We start from the raw sequence: 6,053 nt of genomic DNA, 5'->3' as shown, positions 1-6,053 counted from the left end.
CGAATAGTTTCTGGTTCTTTTTCTTTTCACCAATGAAACGAGGAATTCTATTTCAAATCCCACACACTCCTCGCCAGACCCTAGGAGCGTAGGCCTGGTTCGAGGTCCAACTAACCAGTCTGGATCACCCATCCCCTCCAATCTCACCAATCAGATACCGTGGTTTTGGAAAGGCGCCTAAGAGACACGTCCGTCTGAGAAAGAGGTTTCTTCTTCAATCGGTTTATGTGCTGTGCTTAGTCGCTCAGTCGTGTCCGACTCTTTGCGATCCCATGGGCCATAGCCCGCCGGGCTCATCTGTCCATGGGGATTCTCCAGGCAAGAATAGTGGAGTGGGTTGCCATGCCGCCTCCTCCAGGGTATTTTACCAACCCAGGGATGGAACCCAAGTCTCCAGCATTGCGGACGGATTCTTTACCGTCTGAGCCACCAGGGAAGCAGCTTACAGACCTGCAGAATTCTGGAAGACGGGGCAAAGTCACCTTTCCCCCGTTTTCCTTCCCCTTGTAGAGGGTCCGTCTTGAGTCAAGAGCAACTTGTTCTGCCCCCACCACCACCCCGACTCCTGCGCAGCTTCTGTTCCAGCCCCAGATATACATTTTTACTTTGCACTCTCCGGGCTGTGACCTGGCGAATCCAATCTCTTTAAGGCTCAGTTTCCTCTTCACCAGTAAAACAGGCATGATAATCTCTACTTTATAGAGAAATTTGGCCGACTGAGAGAGAGAGAGCGTGTACCTGCAGAGCGCTTGGTGCTTAGTAATCAGTGTATAAACGACAGGCGGTGAACCGGCACCTTGAGACAGTGTTTGGGTGTACGATATGGAGAATTCCAAGTGTGTGCCATTACTGAGAATCTGATTTTCTTGTATGTCAGTTATCTCTAAATAAGGCCCAGGGCGGGGTGGGGGTAGGAATCTGTTTTTAAGTGAATCTTAAGTGACCAGTGAACAGTTTCTACGTGTTCTAAAATAGAATTTCGCCTCAACTGTGGCTGGTTAGAGGTCCCAGCATTTTGGAATTATAAGTTTGGTTAATATGCAATATTGTGAGCTACGCATTCTTAACTGCCATTACAAATGACAAACTGGTCATGGTGAGATGTTATTTTCATCATGTCACTCTCCCATATTCTCCATGCATTCATGCATGCTAAGTCACTTAAGTCATGTCATTACTCTCCATAATCCATCCCCAACCATTCCCTTTTACAAGCCTTGTGCACCAGTCCCTGACTCCTAAACCTACTGGTATAAGCCCACATCTGTGGTCATATCAGGTCCACCCACTTATGATACCCTCTTCCTTCTGATGCCTACTCACCTTTCAAGCTCCTCGAATTCCTTCTTTATCACAAACTCTGCTACCATTCTGAGCTCCAGTGATCCCATCTCCATATGGTACTTAAGCACATTACTATTTCAGAAATTTCTGAAAGGAACAAAAACATTTGCATATATATAAATTTAAGTACTAGCAAGAGATTTGTAGCAAATGCAAAAGGACACAGCTCTGTAAACATATTTGCTAAATGATGATTCATACTTAACCTTGGTGTGCATGAGTCAACTAGAAGGCTATGTTAAAGATGCAAATTCCCAGGAATTCCCTGGCAGTCCAGTGGTTAGGACTCAGCTTTCACTGCAGTGAAAGTTTGATCCTTGGTTGGGGGAACTAACATCCTACAAGTCACGAAGCTCAACAACAACAGAAAAGCAGATCCCCTCCAGTCCAGACATAGAGACTTTCAGTTCAGTTCAGTCGCTCAGTCATGTCCGACTCTGCCACCCCATGGACTGCAGCAAGCCAGGACTCCCTATCCATCACCAAATCCGGGAGTTTACTCAAACTCATGTCCATTGAGTCGGTGATGCCATCCAACCATCTCATCCTCTGTCGTCCCCTTCTCCTCCCACCTTCAATCTTGAAGGTGAGACTTTTCCTCACCTTAAATCTTGGCTTCCCTTGTTACTTACTTTGGCCAATAGATTGTGACAGAAATGGTACTGTGCAAGTAACAACATCTAGACTTCAAGAGACCTTGAAATTTCCATCTTCACCATCTTAGAACACTTCATGATGCTGTGAAGAAGTCTGGGATTAAAGATGTTACCTATACATTGGCACTTGCCACCTACCTCTGCTGCTGCTGCCGCTGCTAAATTGCTTCAGTCGTGTCCGACTCTGTGCGACCCCATAGACGGCCTCCCACCAGGCTCCCCCTGGGATTCTCCAGGCAAGAACACTGGAGCGGGTTGCCATTTCCTTCTCCAATGCATGAAAGTGAAAAGTGAAAGGGAAGTCGCTCAATCACGCCCGACTGTTCGAGATCCCATGGACTGCAGCCTACCAGACTCCATGGGATTTTCCAGACAAGAGTACTGGAGTGGGTTGCCATTGCCTTCTCCGGCCACCTACCTCTACAAGGACCAAATTATAAGCCACTGCAGCTGCAGACCTTCAACACCCCATGAAAGGAGTTAAGGTGGAGATCAGGAATGAGGCACTCTATGCTTTGGGAAAAACTGGCAGAACAAGTCTTCAGATAATTAGGGACTTTCAGGAGATGATTTTATGAGCCCAATTTTTGCATCTCCTTGAATCTAGAAATGCACTAAAATCCTTCATGGTGATACATGCTCCTCGAGACTAGCAGTAATCTGCGAAAACTATGTGTTTCATTGCATGCACTCTCCCTTCACCAAAATCACATATATATATTGACATTCCCCCCTACCTCTTTGTTGCAGTTTCTCAGAGCTATATGAAATGCTGTCTCTTGGGCTATATAAATGCTGTCTCTTTGGGCCTGCTGCTGCTGCTGCTGCTAAGTCGTGTCTGACTCTGTGCGACCCCATAGATGGCAGCCCACTAGGCTCCTCTGTCCCTGGGATTCTCTAGGCAAGAATGCTGGAGTGGGTTGCCATTTCCTTCTCCAATGCATGAAAGTGAAAAGTGAAAGTGAAGTCGCTCAGTCGTGCCTGACTCTTAGCGACCCCACGGACTGCAGCCTACCAGGCTCCTCCGTCCATGGGATTTTCCAGGCAAGAGTACTGGAGTGGGTTGCCATTGCCTTCTCCGCTCTTTGGGCCTATTTTGCCCCAAATGAGGCAAAGCACAGCTCACACATTGTGCTTTTTATTCCCCAGTCGACAAAGATCAGCTACTTAGGGTGTCTCAGCTGAGACTGCCCCTTAATCAACTTAATACAAACCATGACTATGTTCAGGCTATATCAGCATGTCAGCCCCATCAACCCCAACATTATGAGATAATAAAACATTGTTTTAAGACACAAAAAATTGGGACTTCCCCGGTGGTCCAGCGGCTAAGACTCTGCACTCATAATGCAGAGGGCCCCTGTTCAAGCCCTGGTCAGGGAACTAGATCCCACATGCTGCAACTAAAAAATCCTGTATGCTGCAATGAAGACTGAAAATCCCACATGCTGCAATTAAGACCTGGTGTAGCCAAATAAATAAATAAATATTAAAAAAAAATAAAAAATAAAAAAAAAAATAAAAAAAAAGACACAAAAAATTTTAAAAAGCAAATTCCCAGCCCCATTTCAGGTCTAGCAAGTCTGGATATAGAATCAGAAATTAACATTTTTAGCAAGTATTTTGAATGACGCTGATGCACGTGATCTACGGGTAACTTTGGGAAACACTGAACTTTTTTACACAATTTTTAAAGGTTTCACTCATCTACAGTTATTACAAAATATTGGCTATATTCCCTGTGGTGTACAATACGTCTTTGTAGCCTACCTTACACTCAACTATTTGTACCTGCCACTCCCCCCAATACTGCCCCTCTCCCACCCACCTGCACCTGCTGGTAATCACTAATCTGTTCTCTATTATCTGTGAGTCTGTTTTTTTTTTTTTTTTTAAGCCATTCTATTTTGGTTTTGTTCTGGCCACACCGTGAGGTTTGCTGGATCTTTGATCTCCAACCAGGGATTGAACCCTGGCCCTTGGCAGTGAAAGCACAGGGTCCTAATCACTGGACTGCCAGGGAATTCCCTGTGAGTCTGTTTTGAAGCATATTTAATATGTGTTTATCTTTCATACAGTAAATTAGCACAATCACATGGCATTTCCTTTACTACCTCCACCTCTAGGAAACTGAGTCCAATAGTGTTTTTGAAGACCCTAAAAAGCTAGCAGAGGATGAGATGGCTGGATGGCATCACTGACTCGATGGACGTGAGTTTGAGTGAACTCTGGGAGTTGGTGATGGACAGGGAGGCCTGGCATGCTGCAACTCATAGGGTCGCAAAGAGTCGGACACAACTGAGTGACTGAACTGAACTGAAGAAGCTAGCATGGAAGAAACTCTCCACCAAGGGAGGGGTTGGACAAATATATTTGGAGTACCACAAAAGCTAAATTGGGCTTCCTGAGTCTGGTAAGAGGAAAGCAGTTTGGGATTCCTCCAGTAGCAAGAAACCTATAAGCTTTGCCAAAGGGACCTAGGTTAGTGACAGGATTTTGAAGTGGAAGGGTTACATGATGGATGCAGAAAGACTGGACCCTTGTTGCCACTGCTCCCAGCTAGTAGACACATTTGAGCATCAGTGCAGAGGCTGTCAGCTCTGCCTGATCTTCAGGAAGTGACCAGTGTGGACTGAAGACTAGAGGGCCCCTCCTGAATGTTCTGTACTATGTAAAATCCCTGGGGCAGAGGAGAGAAATGCTCATAAATGACTGAGACTCAATTTGCCACCATCATGGCAACTGGAATTAGAATCAGATTAAAGTGGGTTTTTTAAAATTAATATTTAAATTTCTTTTTTAGAATTTCAAATGGTTTTTCCAGTAGTCATGTATGGATGTGAGAGATGGACCATAAAGAAAGCTGAGCACCAAAGAATTGATGCTTTTGAACTGTGGTGTTGGAGAAGACTCTTGAGAGTCCCTTGGACTGCAAGGAGATCCAATCAGTCCATCCTAAAGGAAATCAGTCCTGAATATTCATTGGAAGGACTGATGCTGAAGCTGAAACTCCAATACTTTGGGCACCTGATACGAAGAACTGACTTACTGGAGAAGACCCTGATGCTGGGAAAGATTGAAGGCAAAAGGAGAAGGGGATGACAGAGGATGAGATGGTTGGATGGATGGCATCACCGACTCAATGGACATGAGTTTGAGCAAACTCTGGGAGTTGGTGATGCACAGGGAAGCCTGGAGTGCTGCAGTCCATGGGGTTGCAAAGAGTCAGACACAACTGAGCGACTGAACTGAAGTTGAAAGAATAATGTAATCAATTCCCACTTTAACTCAGATTCACCAATGGTTATTATTTTTCCATATTTTATTTAATTTACATTTATTTTTATTATTGTCATTAATATTGTTAAACCAAACCATTTCAGAGTTAAGTTGCAAACCTCATGACACTTTACCTCCAAATAATTCCGTGTCTTATTTTCAAGTTCAGAGAATTTAACATGCAGATAAAACTATTATCTAACAAGCTGCCCACATTGTTTCCCAATCATTATAGTACAGTTCTTTGTGAAATTTTGGTATGTCTATGGGATCAGGGATCCAAGTCAGGATAATGTATTCCATTTATGTATGTCTCCTTGGTTTCCTTTAATCAGGCATGGTTCTTCAGCCTCTGCTTTTTTTTTTTTTTCCATGACAATAGACATTTTTTAAGAATATGGCTTCAAATTGAATTTGATTCAGGAAAATACTATGGCTTAAATAAATTCATATTCACAATGGTAGCCCGTGAAAGCCAGAAAGTCTAGCTTGAAATCTGTGTCCCTGCTGCTCACAAACTTGGTGACCTCAGCTGGCTTTCTCAATCTCTTTTTTTCCAAGTGGATACTCAGGGTTTCAACACTATTTGATGAAAACAGTTCCCTACTGAATTGTTTTCATGTTTGTCAAAAACTGACTGACCAAGTAAGTGTAGATCTTTTTCGCAACTTGCTATTCTGTTCCAGTTATTTGTCTAGCCTTACACCAGTCCCACACTATCTTGGTTATGATCGCTTTGTAAGGCTGAGAGTCAAGCTTTTCTGAGTTGTCAAA

Source organism: Capra hircus, chromosome 18, assembly GCF_001704415.2.
Source record: "Capra hircus breed San Clemente chromosome 18, ASM170441v1, whole genome shotgun sequence".
Taxonomy (NCBI): domain Eukaryota; kingdom Metazoa; phylum Chordata; class Mammalia; order Artiodactyla; family Bovidae; genus Capra; species Capra hircus.
Note: the sequence above shows the minus strand (reverse complement) of the source record.